A 24211-nucleotide genomic window follows, 5' to 3' on the forward strand; every position below is an offset into this window, starting at 1 on the left:
ACAATTAAATCCTCAAACTTGAATATGAGACTGCTTATCTTAGTTTGGACTCCCCCAGAAGAAAGACCCCAAGACGGATTTGAGCACAAATATAGGGGGCAAGGGAAAGGTGATCTTGGGAAGCATCTGTAGTAGAGTAGGAAAGTGAAATGGGGAAGAGAAGGAAGCCAAAAAAATGTGAGCTCTTGACCAGGCTACAGGTATGGGCAACCGAGGCTCTATCCCACTGGAGAACTCTGGGAGACAGCACAGAACACACTTTGAGGTTGTCAAATTACCCCCTCACAATAAAAAAAGGAAGCTGGGGTGTTTATCCTAAACTCTAATTCATCTTTGGCTGAGAGCTGCTCTCAGGGGCGTTGACTCGCTGGCATTTCCTGCTTGCCCTGCCCACAGCTGAAAGTACACAGGCTGAGTCACAGGTTGCTGTCAGAAGCCTTAGTCTTGGGTCGAAAGTGAATGCCAAGGGGCTATGAGTGGAGCACTGGCAGTGTTTGCCACATCTCTGAATTCTAAATGTGTTTTCCCTTGTCTCTTTTTGGCTCCAGTGTAAGTAAATAGACAACCTTATTAGTAAAATATTTTTAAGGATACTGAAACAAGCTATATAAATAGATTAAATATAGTATTTTTTTTTAAGGTCCAAGAAGCCTGAGAATGTCCAGGTTGGCTACATTGAGACGGGGCAGGCTCTAGCCTGATAGCTCAAACTGTCCCCTCACTCCCAGGAATGGCACAGATGCTCATGGGACAGACTCAGCTGTAGGGACTTGGGGTGCAGACCCAGTTTCTAGGATAAGAACAGTCCAATGTAGCAGACAGGTATGGCATCTGACAGCTATGGCAAAGCATAGCTGACCATGTGATCTACACAGCATTACAAAGGACACACTTGGAGGAACAAAATGTCCCTAAAGGTGCTCAGCGCATGTGAAGGGAATCTAGGCTTAGATGATTCTTAGAGAGCCAAGATGATAGTCATCTGTCTCCAGTATTTGGTGCCAATCACTGAGAAGGGATTCAAGCACAACTCTGGATTCTGTGAGGGGGCCTACCAAGACTAAGAGTCCTCAGCCTTAGAGGGTTTTAGGAACCAAAAACTTGTCCAAGGTGGGCCCTAAAAACAGAAGACAAGGGAGGAGGAATCAAGATGGCGGAGAAGTAGCAGGCTGAGACTACTTCAGGTTGCGGGAGATCAGCTAGATAGCTTATCTAAAGATTGCAAACACCTACAAATCCAACAGGAGATCGAAGAGAAGAACAGCAATTCTAGAAACAGAAAATCAACCACTTTCTGAAAGGTAGGACTGGCGGAGAAGTGAATCCAAAGCGACGGGAAGATAGACCGCGGGGGGAGGGGCCGGCTCCCGGCAAGCGGCGGAGCAACGGAGCACAAAATCAGGACTTTTAAAAGTCTGTTCCGCTGAGGGACATCGCTCCAGAGGCTGAACTGGGGTGAAGCCCACGCGGGGTCAGTGTGGCCTCAGGTCCCGCAGGGTCACAGAAGGATCGGGGTGTCCGAGTGTCGCAGAGCTTGCAGGTATTAGAACGGGGGAGCCGGCTACAGAGACGGAGCCGAGGAGTGAGCCCACAGCTCAGGGTTACCTTGAACCGGTCGCAGGCTCGGTGAGCTCGGAGCGCGGCCGGAGGCCAGGCAGACGGGAGTAATTGGGCGCTGTTCTCTGAGGGCACACTGAGGAGTGGGGCCCCGAGCTCTCAGCTCCTCCGGGCCGGAGACTGGGAGGCCGCCATCTTTATTCCCATCCTCCGGAACTCTACGAACAGCGCTCAGGGAACAAAAGCTCCCGAAAGCAAACCCGAGCGGATTACTCAGCCTGGCCCCTGGTAAGGGCGGTGCAACTCCGCCTGGGGCAAAGACACTTGAGAATCACTACAACAGGCCCCTCCCCCAGAAGGTCAACAAGAAACCCAGCCAGGACCAAGTTCACTTACGAGGAGTGCGGTTTCAATACCAAGGAGAGCCGCGGAATTCCAGAGGAGGAGAAAGCAAAGCACGGAACTCATGGCTTTCTCCCCATGATTCTTTAGCCTTGCAGTTAATTTAATTTTTTTTTTCTTTTTCAATTTTTTTTTCTCTTCTTCTGCTAAATTTTTTTAACTTTTACCCTTTTCTTTTTTAACGTTTTTTAACAAGTTTATCCAATATATATATATTTTTTTCCTTTTTATATTTTTTCATTATTGGTTTTCTTTTTTTATTTGTTTCTTTTTTCTTTTTTTTTTTTTTCTTTCTGAACCTCTTTTTATCCCCTTCCCCCCTCCCTCACGATTTGGGATCTCTTCTGATTTGGCTAAAGCATATTTTCCTGGGGTTGTTGCCACATTTTAGTATTTTACTTGTTCCTTCACATACTCTTATCTGGACAAAATGACAAGGCGGAAAAATTCACCACAAAAAAAAGAACAAGAGGCAGTACCAAAGGCTAGGGACCTAATCAATACAGACATTGGTAATATGTCAGATCTAGAGTTCAGAATGACGATTCTCAAGGTTCTAGCTGGGCTCGAAAAAGGCATGGAAGATATTAGAGAAACCCTCTTGGGAGATATAAAAGCCCTTTCTGGAGAAATAAAAGAACTAAAATCTAATCAAGTTGAAATAAAAAAAGCTATTAATGAGGTGCAATCAAAAATGGAGGCTCTCACTGCTAGGATAAATGAGGCAGAAGAGAGAATTAGCGATATAGAAGACCAAATGACAGAGAATAAAGAAGCTGAGCAAAAGAGGGACAAACAGCTACTGGACCACGAGGGCAGAATTCGAGAGATAAGTGACACCATAAGACGAAACAACATTAGAATAATTGGGATTCCAGAAGAAGAAGAAAGAGAGAGGGGAGCAGAAGGTATATTGGAGAGAATTATTGGAGAGAATTTCCCCAATATGGCAAAGGGAACAAGCATCAAAATCCAGGAGGTTCAGAGAACCCCCCCTCAAAATCAATAAGAAGAGTTCCACACCCCGTCACCTAATAGTAAAATTTACAAGTCTTAGTGACAAAGAGAAAATCCTGAAAGCAGCCCGGGAGAAGAAGTCTGTAACATACAATGGTAAAAATATTAGATTGGCAGCAGACTTATCCACAGAGACCTGGCAGGCCAGAAAGAGCTGGCATGAGATATTCAGAGTACTAAACGAGAAAAACATGCAGCCAAGAATACTATATCCAGCTAGGCTATCATTGAAAATAGAAGGAGAGATTAAAAGCTTCCAGGACAAACAAAAACTGAAAGAATTTGCAAACACCAAGCCAGCTCTACAGGAAATATTAAAAGGGGTCCTCTAAGCAAAGAGAGAGCCTAAAAGTAGTAGATCAGAAAGGAACAGAAACAATATACAATAGCAGTCACCTTACAGGCAATACAATGGCACTAAATTCATATCTCTCAATAGTTACCCTGAATGTTAATGGGCTAAATGCCCCAATCAAAAGACACAGGGTATCAGAATGGATAAAAAAACAAAACCCATCTATATGTTGCCTACAAGAAACTCACTTTAAACCCGAAGACACCTTCAGATTTAAAGTGAGGGGGTGGAAAAGAATTGACCATGCTAATGGACATCAGAAGAAAGCAGGAGTGGCAATCCTTCTATCAGATCAATTAGATTTTAAACCAAAGACTATAATAAGAGATGAAGAAGGACACTATATCATACTCAAAGGATCTGTCCAACAAGAAGATCTAACAATTGTAAATATCTATGCCCCTAACGTGGGAGCAGCCAACTATATAAGCCAATCAATAACAAAATCAAAGAAACACATCGACAATAATACAATAATAGTAGGGGACTTTAACACTCCCCTCACTGAAATGGACAGATCATCCAAGCAAAAGATCAACAAGGAAATAAAGGCCTTAAATGACACACTGGACCAGATGGACATCACAGATATATTCAGAACATTTCATCCCAAAGCAACAGAATACACATTCTTCTCTAGTGCCCATGGAACATTCTCCAGAATAGACCACATCCTCGGTCCTAAATCAGGTCTCAACCAGTATCAAAAGATTGGGATCATTCCCTGCATATTTTCAGACCATAATGCTCTGAAGCTAGAACTCAATCACAAGAGGAAATTTGGAAAGAACCCAAATACATGGAGACTAAACAGCATCCTTCTAAAGAATGAAGGGGTCAACCAGGAAATTAAAGAAGAATTGAAAAAATTCATGGAAACAAATGATAATGAAAATACAACGGTTCAAAATCTGTGGGACACAACAAAGATAGTCCTGAGAGGAAAATATATAGCGGTACAAGCCTTTCTCAAGAAACAAGAAAGGTCTCAGGTACACAACCTAACCCTACACCTAAAGGAGCTGGAGAAAGAACAAGAAAGAAACCCTAAACCCAGCAGGAGAAGAGAAATCATAAAGATCAGAGCAGAAATCAATGAAATAGAAACCAAAAAAACAATAGAACAAATCAACGAAACTAGGAGCTGGTTCTTTGAAAGAATTAATAAGATTGATAAACCCCTGGCCAGACTTATCAAAAAGAAAAGAGAAAGACCCAAATAAATAAAATCATGAATGAAAGAGGAGAGATCACAACTAACACCAAAGAAATACAGACAATTATAAGAACATATTATGAGCAACCCTATGCCAACAAATTTGACAATCTGGAAGAAATGGATGCATTCCTAGAGACATATAAACTACCACAACTGAACCAGGAAGAAATAGAAAGCCTGAACAGACCCCTTACCAGTAAGGAGATTGAAACAGTCATCAAAAATCTCCAAACAAACAAAAGCCCAGGGACAGACGGCTTCCCGGGGGAATTCTACCAAACATTTAAAGAAGAACTAATTCCTATTCTCCTGAGACTGTTCCAAAAAATAGAAATGGAAGGAAAACTTCCAAACTCATTTTATGAGGCCAGCATCACCTTGATCCCAAAACCAGACAAGGATCCCATCAAAAAAGAAAACTACAGACCAATATCCTTGATGAACACAGATGCAAAAATTCTCACCAAAATACTAGCCAATAGGATTCAACAGTACATTAAAAGGATTATTCACCACGACCAAGTGGGATTTATTCCAGGGCTGCAAGGTTGGTTCAACATCCGCAAATCAATCAATGTGATAAAACACATTAATAAAAGAAAGAACAGGAACCATATGATACTCTCAATAGATGCTGAAAAAGCATTTGACAAAGTACAGCATCCCTTCCTGATCAAAACTCTTCAAAGTGTAGGGATAGAGGGCACATACCTCAATATTATCAAAGCCATCTATGAAAAACCCATCGCAAATATCATTCTCAATGGAGAAAAACTGAAAGCTTTTCCGCTAAGGTCAGGAACACGGCAGGGTTGTCCGTTATCACCACTGCTATTCAACATAGTACTAGAAGTCCTAGCCTCAGCAATCAGACAACAAAAAGAAATTAAAGCCATCCAAATCGGCAAAGAAGAAGTCAAACTATCACTCTTCGCAGATGATATGATACTATATGTGGAAAACCCAAAAGACTCCACTCCAAAACTGCTAGAACTTGTACAGGAATTCAGTAAAGTGTCAGGATATAAAATCAATGCACAGAAATCAGTCGCATTTCTCTACACCAACAACAAGACAGAAGAAAGAGAAATTAAGGAGTCCATCCCATTTACAATTGCACCCAAAACTATAAGATACCTAGGAATAAACCTAACCAAAGAGACTAAGAATCTATACACAGAAAACTATAAAGTACTCATGAAAGAAATTGAGGAAGACACAAAGAAATGGAAAAATGTTCCATGCTCCTGGATTGGAAGAATAAATATTGTGAAAATGTCTATGCTACCTAAAGCGATCTACACATTTAATGCAATTCCTATCAAAGTACCATCCATTTTTTTCAAAGAAATGGAACAAATAATCCTAAAATTTATATGGAACCAGAAAAGACCGCGAATAGCCAAAGGAATATTGAAAAAGAAAGCCAAAGTTGGTGGCATCACAATTCCGGACTTCAAGCTCTATTACAAAGCTGTCATCATCAAGACAGCATGGTACTGGCACAAAAACAGACACATCGATCAATGGAACAGAATAGAGAGCCCAGAAATAGACCCTCAACTCTATGGTCAACTAATCTTCGACAAAGCAGGAAAGAATGTCCAATGGAAAAAAGACAGCCTCTTCAATAAATGGTGTTGGGAAAATTGGATAGCCACATGCAGAAAAATGAAATTGGATCATTTCCTTACACCACACAGAAAAATAGACTCAAAATGGATGAAGGACCTCAATGTGAGAAAGGAATCCATCAAAATCCTTGAGGAGAACACAGGCAGCAACCTCTTCGACCTCAGCCGCAGCAACATCTTCCTAGGAACATCGCCAAAGGCAAGGGAAGCAAGGGCAAAAATGAACTGTTGGGATTTCATCAAGATCAAAAGCTTTTGCACAGCAAAGGAAACAGTTAACAAAACCAAAAGACAACTGACAGAATGGGAGAAGATATTTGCAAACGACATACCAGATAAAGGGCTAGTGTCCAGAATCTATAAAGAACTTAGCAAACTCAACACCCAAAGAACAAATAATCCAATCAAGAAATGGGCAGAAGACATGAACAGGCATTTCTGCAAAGAAGACATCCAGATGGCCAACAGACACATGAAAAAGTGCTCCATATCACTCGGCATCAGGGAAATACAAATCAAAACCACAATGAGATACCACCTCACACCAGTCAGAATGGCTAAAATGAACAAGTCAGGAAATGACAGATGCTGGCGAGGATGTGGAGAAAGGGGAACCCTCCTACACTGTTGGTGGGAATGTAAGCTGGTGCAACCACTCTGGAAAACAGCATGGAGGTTCCTCAAAATGTTGAAAATAGAACTACCCTATGACCCAGCAATTGCACTGCTGGGTATTTTCCCTAAAGATACAAACGTAGTGATCCGAAGGGGCACGTGCACCCGAATGTTTATAGCAGCAATGTCTACAATAGCCAAACTATGGAAAGAACCTAGATGTCCATCAACAGACGAATGGATAAAGAAGATGTGGTATATATATACAATGGAATACTATGCAGCCATCGAAAGAAATGAAATCTTGCCATTTGCGACAATGTGGATGGAACTAGAGGGTATCATGCTTAGCGAAATAAGTCAATCAGAGAAAGACAACTATCATATGATCTCCCTGATATGAGGGAGAGGAGATGCAACATGGGGGGTTAATGGGGTAGGAGAAGAGTAAATGAAACAAGTTGGGATTGGGAGGGAGACAAACCATAAGTGACTCTTAATCTCACAAAAAAAACTGAGGGTTGCTGGGGGGAGGGGGGTTGGGGGGGTGGGGTTATGGACATTGGGTAGGGTATGTGCTATGGTGAGTGCTGTGAAGTGTGTAAACCTGGAGATTCACAGACCTGTACCCCTGGGGGAAAAAATATATGTTTATAAAAAATAAAATTAAAAAAAAACACACACACACAAAAAAACAGAAGACAAATCCAAGACCAGGAGAGGGCCAACAGAACTATAGCTTCCAGTTAAGAGAGACAAAAAGCCCAAGATCAAAATGACATAAACAGCCAGGATGCTTTGCCTTTGCCCTTGCCTTCACCTTCTGAGTTCCCGCACACGGGGCTGAGTTTCCCGAGACAGTCCAGCCTAAAGCCAGAATTTGTGCCCAAGTTTAAGGAAGGCTGCACCAACAGATGGACATCAAGCAGCCCTAGCAGTAGGGGATGAAGTTCTTTGAGACCCGGCAAGGCAGACATTTGCAGCCAGGTGGTTACATATTCTTGTCACCCAAGCCACCCATCCATCCCAACGCCTTCTTGGTGGTCTTGCACATCCTCTCTGCTCCCTGCCCCACTGACCACCACCCTAAGCCTTTGGAACACTTAAAAAATAGCAATCAGGATAATGCCCACTGGTCTTGAAAGGCGGCTAGCTTCTAGGATGGAAAATCATAGAAGCCAATCGTTTCTATGACAACATCCAGAGCGTATGTCCTATGTAACTCACAGAGACAGAATTTGTAGGTAATTTGAAAGGCCTCTGTTGTTTCATATTTAAAATCATCTCCTCAGGGCCCCTGGGTGGCTCAGTGGGTTAAAGCCTCTGCCTTCAGCTCAGGTCATGATCCCAGTGTCCTGGGATCAAGCCCCGCATCTGGCTCTCTGCTCAGCAAGGAGCCTGCTTCCTCCTCTCTCTCTGCCTGCCTCTCTGCCTACTTGTGATCTCTGTCAATTAAATTTTAAAAAATAAATAAATAAATCTTAAAATAAAAAATAAAAACAAAATCATCTCCTCACATTTGTCTGCTCTAATAGCGTTAATTGCCCTGTCTCCCCCTTTCCCTTCAAATGACACTGTACATGTCTATTTTGGTCGATTTCCGGTTAAATGAGCTTCTTTTCCTCTTTCTATTCTTGCTCCTTATTCATCTTTTCCTCTGCCCTCATTTATTTGCTGTTGTTTTGTACCCTGGTTTTGACCCCGGCCTGCTGTCCTTATGCCCCCACTCCCACCCACAACAAGATCTGGATGGGTTCAGTTCTAGTGACCGCATAGCCAGCAGTTCATTGCTTGCAGGATTTTCCCTACGCTTGTTTCCTTTTTGTTTTGTTTTGTTTTTAATCCTTCATTACCCGGCTTTCCCTGGCAAATGTCCAAGACAAAAACAGCATCATTTTCTTTTTTTTTTTTTTAAGATTTTATTTGTTTATTTGACAGAGAGAGGCACAGCAAGAGAGGGAACACAAGCAGGGGGAGTGGGAGAAGGAGAAACAGGCTTCCCGCTGAGTGGGGAGCCCAATACCAGGACCCTGGGAACATGACCCAAGCAGAAGGCAGATGCTTAACGACTGAGCCACCCAGGCGCCCTGAAAACAGCATCATTTTTTAAACGTTCTCTTTCCTAGTTCTCTTTCTCCACTTTGTCCCTGGCTTCCTGAAAGTATGCTTGAGTATCTGCTTTATGTCTTTGTTTATACCAATAACAAATACTTCATTTACTGTTTTGAATACATGGTGCTTCTCAGCTAATGGAGAACTTGTTTCTTCTTGGAAAACATTTGTTTCTCCTTTGAGAACACTCTATTAAAAGAAACAGGTAAACCTCTGATACTTCGATTGAAATATTTCTGCGTTCTCACTGCAGAATTCCAAAAATGTGGCATCACGCATATTTGGAGCCAGGCTTCTGATGAGATACCCTCCATCACCCACAGCTTCTTTATGAGTTTTTCCATCAAATGTAACTTCGGTTATTAAGATGTCCCAGGTGATTAGACTTGCCAGCGGCCTCCTAAGTACTCAGCTGAAGAAACCTGATATCGTAGGGAGAGGCTGTTCAGAGGAGATTACTCCGCAGTGGTAAAAGTCAGAGGCCTCGTGTCTGCAGAAGTTTGTTCACTTCTCAGAAGTCCTTTGACCGTGTGATGTGGGGAAGTCACTTGAAATCTCCTTGTATCCCTCCAGCTGCAATAAGGAGGCAACAATACCCCATTACAAAAGTTCTGTGAGAAAAACATTACAAAATACCAACAAAATGCTTTGAACTTCTTGTATATTTCACCACAGTAGATGTACCGAAGGGCTGTCCCTCTTCCTAGTCTGTCACTCTGGGGCAGAGAGCTGTTTAGAAGTGGTAAAACTAGCGGGAGGGCAGTCTTGGGGAGGGCTGGGAGGTACTGCTCCCGGTGAGCTTGCTCTGAGAGGGGCAAGGGCAGGACTGGGACTCATAAAAACCCCTGCCACCCAGGCCCAGCCCAGACATCCAGGCCTGTTTCCCTAGCTTCACATTATTTTGTACATCTGAGAGTTCCCGTTTTTTTCCAGAGGCTCTATATCCCTTATTGCTCAAGTAAACAGAGGGTCAGTGGAGGAGAGCAGTGATAGAGAGGCAGCATAACATGGTAGTTAAGACCATGGGCTCCAGTGGCAGATGCCCTGGTTTGATGCCTGGCTCTGCCATGTGATAGCTTCATGACCTTGGGTGAGTTACTTCTCTGTGTTTCAGTTTCCTTTAGACAGATTGAGAATAATGTTATGAAGGTTAAGCAAGTTGCTATTTGTAAAGGGCCTGCTTGAAACAGTGCCTGGTACATCATGAGCATGTTCAAGTTCCTGTTCAATAAAAACATGGTCCCGATTCTAATGTTTTAATGGTATAAAATCTTTCATGAAAATAATTGCATAAGATATAATGAAAAATTGTTTGAAAAGCCAGCCTTCTTGTGGCAATGTGGAAAATAAAGTGTAAGCAGAGCAAAACCAAATTCTTTAGGGACCACCGGGCAAGCCACCAAAATGATCCTGCTGGCAAGATTTCACACCGTGAAATAATAACTCACTGATAGTTGTGCTGTTTGTAACTGAAAGGAAGGACAAGAGGGAGGGAGGGAGGGGAAGGTGGAGGGTAAAAGAAAAAAAAGGAAGTCCTCTGAGAATTTGATCTCTTTTACAAATATAGATCCAAGAGATCTATAGATCAAATATAGATCCAAGAGAGTTCCTGTAGAAATTTGGGAAGTGCAACAGATTATATTTTCCTGGTAAGGCTGCGTTAATATATGTATCCCATCCACACGCTCTCCTTTTAGTGTGACATTGACAACCCTCCCGCTGCTATTTAACATGTACAACAAATTTTGATGCATATATACATAGTGAAATGATTACTGTAGCCAAACTAATTAACATATCTATCTCCTCACATAATTTCCATGGGGGGGGCAGTATGTGTGTGCAGGCATGGTGAGAGCACCTGAAATCTACTCTCTTAGCAAATTTCTAGCATATAATACACTATCACTAGCTATAGTCATCATACTGTATGTTAGATCCTACAAAACTGCAACTTCGCACCCTTTGACCAACATCTTCTCATTTTCCTCAAGTCCCACCCCTGGTGATTACTATTCTACTCTCTGCTTCCATTAATTCAACTTTTTAAGATTCCATACACAAGTGAGATCATGCAGTATGTCTGGCCTATTTCACTTAGCATGTTTTCCAGGTTTCTCCTTGTTGTCACAAATAGCAAGATCTCCTTTTTAAAGGCTGAATGATATTCCATTGTGTATGCATGTGTGCGTGTGTGTGTGGGTGTGGGTGTGTGTGTGCATACATACTACTCTCCATCCTTCAATGGACACTTAGGCTGTTTCCATATCTTGGTTATTGTGAATAATGTTGCATTGAACATGGGAGTACAGATATCTCTGTGAGATACTCATTTCATTTTCTTTAGATATATATACCCAGTAGTGGAATTACTGGATCATATGATAGCTCTATTTTTAATTTTTTGAGGAGCCTCCATATTGTTTTACATGGTGGGTGCACCAGCTTACATTCCCACTAACAGTGCACAAGGGTTCCTTTCTCTCCCCATCCACACCACCCAATTATCTTTTTTGATAATTGCCATTCTAATAGGCATGAGGTTATAACTCATTGTGTTCTTGATTTGCATTTCCCTGATGATTAGTAATGGGGAGCACCTTTTCAAATACATTAGTCGTTTGTATGTCTTCTTTGGGAAAATGTCTATGTAGGTCCTTTGCCCATTTTAATCAGGTTGTTGGGAGTTTTTTTGCTATTGAGTTGTATGAGTCCCTTATATTTTTTAGATATTAACCCATCATCAGATAGATGGTTCACAAACATTTTCTCCCCATCTGTAGGTTGCCTTTTCATTTTGTTGTTTCCTTTTCTGTGGAGAAGCTTTTTAGTTTGATGCTGTCCCGCTTGTAGATTTTTGCTTTTGTTGTCTGAACTTTTTTTTTTTTTTTTTTTTTTTTTTTGATAGAGAGATCACAAGCAGGCAGAGAGGCAGGCAGAGAGAGAGGAGGAAGCAGGCTCCCTGCTGAGCAGAGAGCCCGATGCGGGGCTCGATCCCAGGACTCCGAGATCATGACCTGAGCCGAAGGCAGCGGCTTAACCCACTGAGCCACCCAGGCGCCCCTGTTGTCTGAACTTTTGATGTTATATCCAAAAAAAATTATTGCCAGCCAATAGCAAAGAGCTTTTTTTTCTATATTTTCTTCTAGAAGTTTTAAGGTTTCAAGTCTTATGTTTAAGTTTTTAATCCATTTTGAGTTGATTATTGTGTATGGTGTAAGAGTCCAATTTCATTCTTTTTTTTTTTTGGAGATTTTATTTATTTATTTGACAGAGAGAGAGAGAGAGAGCACAAGCAGGGGGAGCAGGAGAGGGAGAAGCAGGCTCCCCACTGAGCAGGGATCCCAATTATGGGGTGGATCCCATCATGACCTGAGCTGAAGGCAGATCCTCAACTAACTGAGACACCCAGGTGCCACCCTCCAAATTCATTCTTTTGCATGTGAATATCTGATTTTTCCCACACCATTTTTGAAGAGACTAATCTTCCGCCATTGTATATTCTTGATACCCTTCTCAAAAGTTAGTTGTCTGTATATGCTATGGTTTATTTCTGGACTCTTGACTTTATCCCATTGGTCTATGTGTCTGTTTTCATGCCAGTGCCATATTATTTCTACTTGCTTTCTATTACACAGCCTTACAATGAACATAATTCTACACATACATGTCTGATTATTTCTTTAAGATAAATTCCTAGAGATAGAATTGTAGGATCAAAGAGTCAGAATTTTATGTCTTTTGACAAACAGTGCTATGTTGCCCTCTAGAAAGATTATAACAATTTACATGTATACCAGCAAAACGCAAGAGTCATATAGTTGCTAATACTCAGAGTTATTATTTTTTTAACTTAGCTAATCTTATAAGCCAAAAATTGTGGGTCATTTTTCTTTTAACTTGCAGCTTTTATTTATTTATTTTTTTAAGATTTTAGTTATTTATTCGAGAGAGAGAAACAGAGACAGAGCATGAACCTGAGCAGGGACAAAAGACAGAGGGAGAGGGAGAAGCAGAGTCCCTGCTGAGCAGGGAGCTTGACACAGGGCTTGGTCTCAGAATCCTGAGATCATGACCTGAGCCGAAGGCAGATGCTTAACTGTCTGAGCCACCCAGGCATCACACCCTTTAAAGTTGCACCCTTTAAAGTTGAACATGTGTTTGGTTTGTTTGGGTTTGGGTTTTGGCCACTTCTCTTTATTCAGGAATCGCCTGTTCCTGTTTTTCCTTTTTTTATTAATGGATGTGCACTTTTTCGTTGATTTGTATGAACTCTTTATGTGATAAAAATATTAACCCATTGTCTATCATATATACTGTGATTACTTTTCTTAAGTGCTCCTTTGTCTCTTAATGCTATTATTGGTGGTGATGGTTTTTATTTCTCCAAATTTTCTAAATAGGAAATAGCTTCACACCTAGTGAGAATAATAATTTTTAAAGGGTCTGATATTAGCATGCACCATATATTCAAAAAGACCCGGAGAAAGGTTGCCTTGGGTGATGCTCTTTGTAATTTTCTGTATTTCCCAGATTTACTAAAATGAGTAACATTTATAATCTTAAAAAATATTCTAAAGAATGTTTTTATTTCTTTAAGTGCAAAGAAATTTGTGTGGTCTATATGAGTGGAATGCCAGAAGCAAGAAAGAGGATGGGAGGGAAGCAAGGTGAAGGGTGAAGTAAAAAATGAAAATGGGAACCAGACCAGCAAAACTTTGGATTCCGTGTCTAGGTTGCAGTCTGTTGAAGGCTTTTTGGCAGGAGTGTGCCCTGATAAGATCTGTATTTCAGGAGAGCTCTGGTTACAGTGGGAAAGATAAATTAGATTTGGGGGTTAAGAAGACATTGGTGATGGTATCAGTTGTTTGTTGCTACAATAATACTGTGTAACAAAGAACCATGGAACCTCAGTGATATATAACAGTGCTTATTGCTCACATGTCTGCAGTCAGCTGGAGGCCAGCTAGGCAACCCTGCTAGTCTTGGCAAGGCTCATTCACATGCCTGAGAGTGTTTGCCTATTGGCTGATTTAGGCTGGCCTTGTCTTGGCCCATAGATGTTTTCATAGCTGTTTGTATAGCTAGCAGGCTTGGAAGATAGAGATGGTATTCCCTCCAGAGCAAAGGGCAAGAACGCTCGCTTACCATCTCTTATAAAAGATTCAAATTCCCTAACCTAGAGTTTTTCTTCCATAATGCCATCCACTGTAAGTGTAGACATCCACATCACCACATCACCCATCACCCTCGTCAGACTTGAGAGGCAAAGAGAACTGGTGCAAATACACTCATGCTAATGTGGCTTGCTGTGCCATGAATAACAAAATCCTTTGTCTTTGACCCAGAAGTCACATGTCTCTTGCCAGCATCCAAGAAACTGTGGCAAGTTAATAAGGTAAAATCTCAGACTGTTTAGTTCTCTTTTTTTCAATTTTTTTCAGATTTATTGAGATATAATTGACATATGGCATTGTGTAAGTTTAAAGTGTCTAGCATAATGACTTGACATACATATATTACAAAATGATTACCACACAATAAGTTTAATTAGTCATATGGTTATTAAAAAAAAAAAAAAAAAACGGGCTCCTGGGTGGCTCAGTGGGTTGAGGCTTCTGTCTTCGGCTCAGGTCATGATCCCAGGGTCCTAGGATCGAGTCCCGCATCTGGCTCTCTGCTCAGCGGGGAGCCTGCTTCTCCCTCTCTCTCTCTGCCTGCCCCTCTGCCTACTTATGATCTCTGTCTGTCAAATAAACAAATAAAACCTTTAAAAGAAATAAAATGAAAATTAAAAGAAAAAACTTTTTTTTTCCTTGTCACGAGAACTTTTAGGATCTACTCTCTTAGCAACTTTCCAATATACCATACAGTAGCATTAACAATAGTCATCATATTGTATATTATATGCCCAGTGTTTATTCATTTTATAACTGAAAATTTGTACCTTTTGACCACCATCATCCAATTCCCCCACCCTCACCCCTCTACCTTTGATAACCATAAATCTGATCTCATTTTCTGTGAGCTGGATTTTTTTGTTTGCTGTTGTTGTTTTAGATTCTACATATAAATGAAATCATACAGTATTTGTCTTTCATCTCTGACTTAGTTCACTTAGCATAATGCCTTCAAGGTCCATTCATGTTGTCACAAATGGCAGGATTTCTTTCATTTTTTTTGCTGACTAGCATTCTGTTGTATACATACCTCATTTTCTTTATCTATCTCAGACTCTTCACATAGAACTTCACAGTTCTTGACAGCAGTCACTTCTCCCTCTCTCTTTTAATTTTTTTTTTTTTTAGAGAGAGAGAGGTGGGGAGGGGCAGAGGGAGAGGGAGAATCCTAACCAGGCTCCACAGCCAGCAAGGAGCCCAGTGCCGGGCTCAATCTCACAACCCTGAGGTCATGACCTGAGCCAAAATCAAGAACCAGATGCCTAGCCAACTGAGCCAGCCAGGTGCCCCAGTCGCTTCTGCCTCTTAACCATTGGATATATGAGGACCTTTCATAGCCATGCTCCCAGTGCTAGGTAGAGGGCTTCTATTTAATTGGAACTTCAGAAATATTTGTCAAATGAATAAATTAATCATTTTTATTTATTCCTTATTCCCAATAAATAGATTTGAAAATACCATTATACTTGACATGGTCATCAATCTTCTGTCATTGTTATTCCAAGTAAGCTTTTTCCTCCAGTATTTGTTAAGACAGTGGTACCACAGCACTGGGGTAGGAGGTATGGTAATTTTTAAAAGTATTTTGGGATGGTGGCTGATGCAGGGTTTATGTCCAACACAGTTATCCATGGGCTCTCAGGGATATTGTTTCCACTTTTCTGAAATTCATTTATATATGAACTTCATTCCTTTATGAAAATTTTACCTACAGACTTTAGAAAAAATTTTCTCACATTTCCCTGTACACTTACTAGCCAGATTCCCAACCATGCCCAGCTGAGTGGGTAAGCCCAAAAGGAAGATGGGCAAAATAAAAATAGGTAATTGACTGGCTCAAAGCAAGAGAAATGGATAAAGGTTAGGACAACTTGTCCGTTCAACTGTTATTATGCAAGTTTTCTGCAGCTGTCCACTCAGCTGCTAAAGTCTGGGTTAAAAGTTCGAAAAGGAAAGCTCTACATGCACATATTTTTCAATGTAAAAAAAAATTCAAATATTAGAAACTCAAATATTTTCATACATTAAAAAATCCAGTGATGAATCTTAATAAATCTATATGCAGGGCAGAAGAAATTCAGCTCAGATCTCAACATCATTCATGTTTAAACTGTATCAATTAAAACTTCAGCCACAGCACACTTCATAGAGCCTGTCTCCTTCCATTGACTCCGGTGACATTTTCTGGACTAAACGTGAGTCATAACTTGTGACATTGCACAGACAGCATCTGTGAGGTGGGGCGTTTCACTTCTCACTTTGGCTCCTGTTTGCCTTATGGTGATTGGAAAGCAGAGATATAAGAGGAAGGCAAACGTGAGAATAAGGTTCTCCTAATTTTCATTCAAAGGCTCTGGACTAAGAAATATTGAAAGATTTGTTTTGTGTGTTTTTTCTAATGCAACACATGAGACTCTGAACTTCAATAAGAAAAAAATGGAAATGATACTTAATGCCACAGAACTGTGCATTTCAAAATGGTAAAAATGCTAAATTTTATGTATATGTTACCACAGTAAAAAATGTAACAGATTAAAACCCAGAAAGTGTGTTTACTTTATGTAAACTAAATTCATTTGGATGTTTTAAAACTAGCCACCTTGAAAGTTATCAGGAACCAAGTCATCATCTGAAAACTGGTAAATAAAGGGAAAGAATCAAACATATATCCTGATTTTCGTGTAGAAACTGTATCTCTAGATAACCAAATAGTACACCAGGGAGGCATCTCTTTGTCAAATTCTTGCAACTAATAAATGGAAATAAAATGATGGAATTAGATTATCACCATTTGCAAGGCTCAATAAATTAATTGACTTAGGCAGTGAGAATCAACAGCTGCTAATATTGCAAAAAGAGACAGAACCAGACACTATGTCTCTGCTGATGAAAGAACTCAGCACTGCTTGTAATCTTGCAAAGGAAATCTGACCTAAGTCTGGTCAATCCTCTGGATCTAGCGATTTTCAAGAAAAGCTGAGGACAGAATGCATGTTGAAATGTTACACAAATGTGCCGTCAGCAAAATTCAAACTGTAGGTCAAATTGCCCATGTTCTTCAACAGGCAAATTATAAGGAAAAGAAAGGGATGAAGAGGGAAATTGTAAATGAAAAGAGATTTAAAAGATGAATCAATAATTGTTTAAAGAGCAAGCCTCAACTAGAGTGTCTGAAGATGCACCCTTACATAAGGAAACCATGAAGATGTATGAGGAAATGATTACTATAAAGATCAGGATTGTAGACATGGAGGGACTTCTGGAGTGGCTGTGACAAAGTACTACTTCTTCACCTGGATGGTCGTTATGAAGATGTGACCTTATAATAATTAACTATTCTACATGCCTGGGGCGCCTGGGTGGCTCACTTGGTGAAGTGTCTCCCTTTGGCTCAGGTCAAGTCCCACATCCGTCTCACTGCTTGGCGGGGAGTCTGCTTCTCCCTCTGACCCTCCCCCTCTCACACTCTCTTGCTTTCTCTCATTCTCTCAAATAAATAAATAAAATCTTAAAAAAAAATAATTATTCTACATGCCTGTGTGCTTTTCTGTGTTTTATTTTGTAATAAATATATACTTAAGTGGGGGTATCCAGAATGAACTCTAGTAGTATGTCACCCAGGACTGCCATGTGGATGTGGCCAGCTGGTCGGAGACAAAATGATGAGAGAACTGGTGAGCTCCCAGAGGCCCCCTCAAGGCCAAGCATTTGCCCAGCTCCATGTGGGTGGGTGGCAACTGAATCATACTATGTGATTGGGCTGAGACAGCATTTTGAATTCCTGGCAGAAATGGATTGAAAACGGTTCATAAGTTGTTTTGAGCAAACTGCATTTCAGTTCCTTGAGCAGTTTAGTTCTCTGGGCATCGTAGCTCAGGCCAGCCAATTGCACTTAGAATTGCACCTTCAAGACTGTGCAGTTTGAGGGCTGTAAGTGAGGAAGTACTAGCTTTAGAGGCCCCATTTTATTATACAGAAATGCTATAGCATCCTTTTCCCCCCATCCTGCCCCACCACTGTAGCAACCTTATCAGCAATGCACTTAAAGCTGTATTTAAGGCTGCAGCTAGCTCTTTTTCCACGGAGAAATCTGGAGAAGGCAAACAAACAAATATATTTTTAAAATAAAATTAAAATAAGATAAAACCTAATCAATTAATTTTTTTAAAAAGGAAGAAAGAAATCTGGAGATAGTAAGGAGCTTATTATTACATAGATTATACCCAAAAGCCCAAATGTAAGTTCCCAAGGGGAAGGCAGCATAAAATGTCAGAGCAGGCAAAACAATATGTTCTACCAAAGGTTGGATTAACAGTGTGATACCAACAAACACCTGTGAAACTCCTAAAATCCTCAAATCTGACAATTCAAATTGCTGGTGAGGATGTGAAACAACAGAAATTCTCGTTCACTGCTGGTGAGAATGCAAAAATGATACAACCACTTTGGAAAACCATTTGGCATTTTTGTATAAAGCTAAACGTAGTCTTACCATACAAATGAATAATGATCCTAAGATCAGGAATAAGACAAAGATGTCTGCACTCACTACTTCTATTCAACATTGTACTAGAGGTCTAGCCAGGACAATTATGAAAGAAGTAAAAAGTTATTCATATGGGAAAGGAAAAAGTAAAATTATCTTTATTTGCAAATGCCATGATCTTGTAAATAGAAAATATTCAAAATCCATTAAAAAACTATTAGAACCAATAAACAAGTTCAGCAGGATTGCAGGATACAAGATCAATATACAAAAATCAGTTGGTTCTATAAACTAGCAATGAACACTCTGAAATTTTAGTAAAAAATAATTACAATTACAATAGCATCAAAAAAATAAAATACTTAAGGATAAATTTAATAAAAGTAGTGCAAAACTTATACACTGAAAATCACAGAACATAGTGGGAAAAAAATTAAATATCTAAATAAATGGAAACTTACCACATGTTTATGGGTCAGATAGTTAATACCCCACAAAGTCATCTACAAATCCAAAGCAATATCAAAATCCCAGCTTGATTTTTTGCAACAACCGACAAGCTAATCCTAGAATTCATTTGGAAAGGCAAGAGACCCACAATAGCCAAGACATTCTTGAAAAAGAAGAACAAAGTTAGAAGACTCACACTTTATTTTACAACTTGCTACAAAATTATCGTAATCAAGACCATGTGATACTGGCAAAAAGATAGACATATAGGTCAATGCAATTGAATTGACAGTCCAGAAGTAAACCCTTTAATTTACAGTCAAATCATTTTCAACAAAGGTGCCAAGACTAATGGGGAATGAAGAGTTTTCTCAACAAATGGTGCTGGAACCAGATATCCATGTGCAAAAGAATGAAGTTGGAGCCTTACCTCACACCATACAGAGGAATTAATTCAAAATGGATTAAATGAGGCACCTGGGTGGCTCAGTCACCTTCAGCTCTGGTCATGATCCCAGGTTCCTAGGGTTGAGCCCCACTTCGGGCTCCTGCTCAGCGGGGAGCCTGATTCTCCCTCTCCCACTCCTCCTGCTTGTATTCCCTCTCTCGCTGACTCTCTATCAAATAAAAAAAATCTTTTTTGAGGGGCGCCTGGGTGGCTCAGTGGGTTAAAGCCTCTGCCTTCAGCTCGGGTCATGATCCCAGGGTCCTGGGATTGAGTCCCGCATCGGGCTCTCTGCTCAGCGGGGAGCCTGCTTCCTCCTCTCTCTCTGCCTGCCTCTCTGCCTACTTGTGATCTCGCTGTCTGTCAAATAAATAAAATCTTTAAAAAAAAAAAAATCTTTTTTGAAAAATGTATTAAATATCTAAATGTGAAAGTTGAATCTAAAGGTTTAGATTTTGAATTCTTAACTTTTAGAAGAAATTACAGAAGTAAATCTTCAAGACCTTGGGTTAGGCATTTTTAGATACAACACCAAAAACACAGCAACAAAAGGAAAAAAAATAGATAAGCTTGACTACATCAAAATTAAAATCTTTTATGCTGCAAACAATTCTATCAAGAAAGTGAGAAGACAAGGATAGGAGAAAATTTTGGAAAAGTATATATTTAAAAAGGGTCTTATATCCAGAATATACACGTGCACACACACACACGTCACTCTGTAAGAAGACAAGTCAATTTAAAAATGGACAAAGGATCTGAATAGACATTTCTTAAAAGATGTTTGCATGCCAATAAAAATGTGAAAAGATATCTCAGTAAAACTGGGGAAGGGGAAAAATGTGAAAAGATGCACGGGATCATTAGTCATTAGGAAAATGCAAATCAAAACCACTCTCTACCCACTGGGTTGATTATAATCAAAAAGACACATGATAATAAGTATTGATGAGGATGTGGAGAAATTGAAATCCTATGCAGCTACTTTGGAAAACAGTTTAGTAGTTCCTCAAAATGTCACGTACCTGTCACCATATGACCCAGACATTCCACCCCTAGGTATATACACAAGAGAAATGAAAACATATGTCCACACAAAACTTGTACAGGAACGTTCTTTGCAACATTATTCATAATAGTCAAAAAGTGGAAACAACCCTGTATTAGCTTCCTAGGACTGCACTAACAAATTACCACAAACTGGGTGGCTTAAAACAACAGAAATGTAGGGGCGCCTGGGTGGCTCAGTCGGTTAAGTGTCTGCCTTCGGCTCAGGTCACGATCCTGGAGTCCCAGGAATGAGCCCCACATCAGGCTTCCCACTCAGAGGGGAGTCTGTTTCTCCCTCTGTCCCTCCCCCTACTCATGTTTGTTCTCTCTCAAACAAATAAAATCTTTAAAACAAAAGAAAACACCACCAACAACAGAAATGTATTCTCTCAGATTCTTCGAGGCCAAAAGCCTGGGGTCAAAGTGCATGTAGGACTGCACTACCTCTGAAATTTCCAGAAGAGGATCCTTCCTTGCCTCTTCTAGCTTCTGTTCCTTGGCTTTTGTGGCTGCAAAGCTCCGATCTCTGCCTCAATCTTTACAGGTCATTCTCCTCCTCTCTCCTCTCTGTGTTTCTTTATAAAGACACTTATCACCGGATTTAGGACTCACCAGAATGATCTCCTCTTGAGATCCTTAACTTAAATACATCTGCACAGAACCTTTTTCCAAAGAAGGTCACATTCACAGGTGTTGGGGGTTATAACAGAGATGGACACATCTTTTTGGAGGCCACCATTCAACCCACGACAAACCCAAAGGTCTATCAGCTGATGAATGGATGAACAAAATATGGTTCATCCATGCAATGGAATATTATTTGTTGATAAAAAGTACTGACACATGCTACAACATGGGGGAAACTTGAAACATTATACTAAAGCAAAGAAGCCAGACAAAGGCCACGTGTTGTGCAATTACATTTATATGAAATGTCCAGAATAAGCAAATCAATAGAAACAGAAAGTAGATCAGTGGTTATCTAGGGTTGTGGGCATCTTAGGGGGAATGGAGAGTGACTGCTAATGAGAATAGGATCTCTTTTTGGTATGATGAAAGTGTTCTAAAGTTATATTGTGGTAACAGTTGCACAACTCTGTGAATATACTAAAAGCCATTGTACTGAGCACTTTAAATAGGTGAATTGTATTGGATGTAAATTATATTTAAATATTTATATATTTATATAAATTATATATATGTATATAAATTATATATATATAATTTATATATTTATAACATATATATTTATATAAATTATATTTATATATATATAAATTATATATATAATTATATCTCCGTGACACTGTTACAAGTGAGAAATTAAAAAATTATTATTGAAGGCAATGGATTAAAATATATCAAATATGCTAAAATTTTCAGGCTCAAAATTATTTTTTTAAAGCTGTTTGGTCACTTGTAGACCATGTTGGCAAATAAAGGTAAGGAACTAAGCATTTATTCTGCCTTTCCTATATGAACTGTACGTCAGAGTATCAAAACGGTTGGTAAGAGAAAGTTCTTTATTATAGAAAAATCCCCACTACAATTAAAGTAGAAGAAAGGACAGAATTAGAATCTCACCAGTTTGCAAGCCCTAGTGAAATAATGGATCAAGGCAATGTTTTCCATTAAGTGAAACTTTGATGGGAACTTTGAAAGAGGGGCTAACAGGATCTAAATCCAGTGATTAATCTTAGCATCGCTAAAAATGGGCCAGCCGGACATTACAGGCCTCCTGATGCAATGCAATAGAAAGCACACAGTACCACTCACAAAGTATTCTTGCCAATAAAATCAAACCTGAATTTGATCAAGACTCTAAATCTAACTTATAGGAAATACAGGGTTTAAAGGAATATATTAAATGACACTAGATGGATGCAATCGGCCAGATACTGACTGGGAAATTGTCCAGGACACGTGTCCATTTTTTGGGGCAAACAAATAGCAAGGATATAAGACGGAGAGGCTATCTATCCAAAAGACTTAAGAGACCTATTAACTACGTGTAACAAGGAACCTGATTTGGTTCCTAGTTTGAGGAGACCAACTGTAAAAAAATAATTTATGAGATAATGTGGAAGATCTTGAGCACTGGATATAAATGATATTAAGAAATTATTGTCAGTATTTTTATTTTGTCAATATTTAATATCATCAAAATTTTAGTGGCAATTGTGGTTATTTTGAAAAAAAGTTTTTATCTTTTAGAGATACATACTGAAATATTTACAGGTGAAAAGATATAATGTCTGGGATTTGCTTTAAGATAGTCTCATGGTGGGGTGAGGGAAGTAGCTGGGAATATAGATGAAACAAGATTGGCCACCTGTCCCTAGTTATTGAAACCAGGGGATAGGTACATGCTGGTTCATATACTGTACTACTTAGTATATATATGCTTGGAAATATTCCAGAGTAAAAAGGTTTGTCTTTTTTTTTTTTTTTTCATTAAGCTCCACTCTCAGCATGGAGCCCAACACAGGGCTTGAACTCGCAACCCTAAGATCAGGCCTGAGCTGAGATCAAGAGCCAGGCACTTAACCAACTAAGCCACCTAGGCCCCTAAAAAGGTTTTGTTGTTGTTGTTGTTGTTGTTTAAATATTCTTTGGAACGTTGAGTTGAGCCCTGAGTATGTTTTTCCATGTAAATCAATATGTGTTTGCCTAGTAAAATATATGGGAATTCCCTTTTGCCTCATCTGACTAAAGCAGATCATTTGCAGGACAGAGAGGCATGCTTTGAAATCCAGTCTTCGTTTGAGTTCAGGCCTCAGTATGCACTCATGGTGTTGGATTCTTAAGCTTTATGAAGCTCAATTTCTTCATTGGTTAAACAGGCATAATAATAATCACTCCACTCTCCTGGGGTGGTTTGAGGATTAAATAAAATAGAGAACACAAAGGTACTGGCACAGTACCTGGCAGTGCTCTGTAAATATTAGGGGCAGCTGATTCTTAACTGCTTTGGCTCTCTATTCTGGGTTGACTTGGCTCAACTGGGAACTTCCACTCTGTCTGCTGTTAGCTGAGACTATAGTCATCTGGTGGTTGAATTGGGCTGGAACAACCAAACTGGCTCATACATAGGGCAGGCAGTTGAGCTAAGTGTTGAATAGGAGCCCAGCTAGGGCTATTGTCCACAGCACCTGCACAAGGCCTCTCCATGACACTTGGGCTTCTCGCTTCATGGTTCTGAGAGGAAGTGTCCCAAGAGCAAAATGAAAGCTGCTCAGCAAATTTTTCAAGGGTCTAGAACTGGCACAGTGTCACTTGCCCTACATTCTATGGGTTGAAGAGTCACAAGGCCTTCCCGGATACAGTGGGAGGGGAAATAAACTGAACCTCTTCCTGGGGGAGGGGGCGAAGAACTTGTAGCCAACTTTAATCCATGACACCAAGTGTCCCTGTTTCCCTATTACATGGTCTGCAGATAAAGATCTAGATTTTAAAGAAACACACCAAAACATACTCTGTATGTGTCTCTGGAAGATGTTCGCCCTGGACCACCCTGGCTGACATTTTTCCTGCTGCTCAGCTGAGGAAGCCAGGGCCCGGGGATTCAGAAGGGAAGGCCGTGGTCACTAACCTGAGGCTGGATGGGAGGAAACACCCGGGCAGGACTAAATCTTCACCGTGGAAACACCTTGGCAATATCTCAAAATCTCAAAAATAATTTATGAGAC

General features: G+C 40.1%; 1 protein-coding gene across 1 annotated transcript in view; it reads left to right on the plus strand.

Annotated features, from left to right (window-relative positions):
• MED14OS (MED14 opposite strand) overlaps positions 1–24211 on the plus strand; it is a 352748-nt gene that overhangs the window by 164584 nt on the left and 163953 nt on the right. The window lies entirely within an intron of this gene.

Source organism: Lontra canadensis, unplaced genomic scaffold, assembly GCF_010015895.1.
Source record: "Lontra canadensis isolate GAN:19392208 unplaced genomic scaffold, GSC_riverotter_1.0 scaffold131, whole genome shotgun sequence".
Taxonomy (NCBI): domain Eukaryota; kingdom Metazoa; phylum Chordata; class Mammalia; order Carnivora; family Mustelidae; genus Lontra; species Lontra canadensis.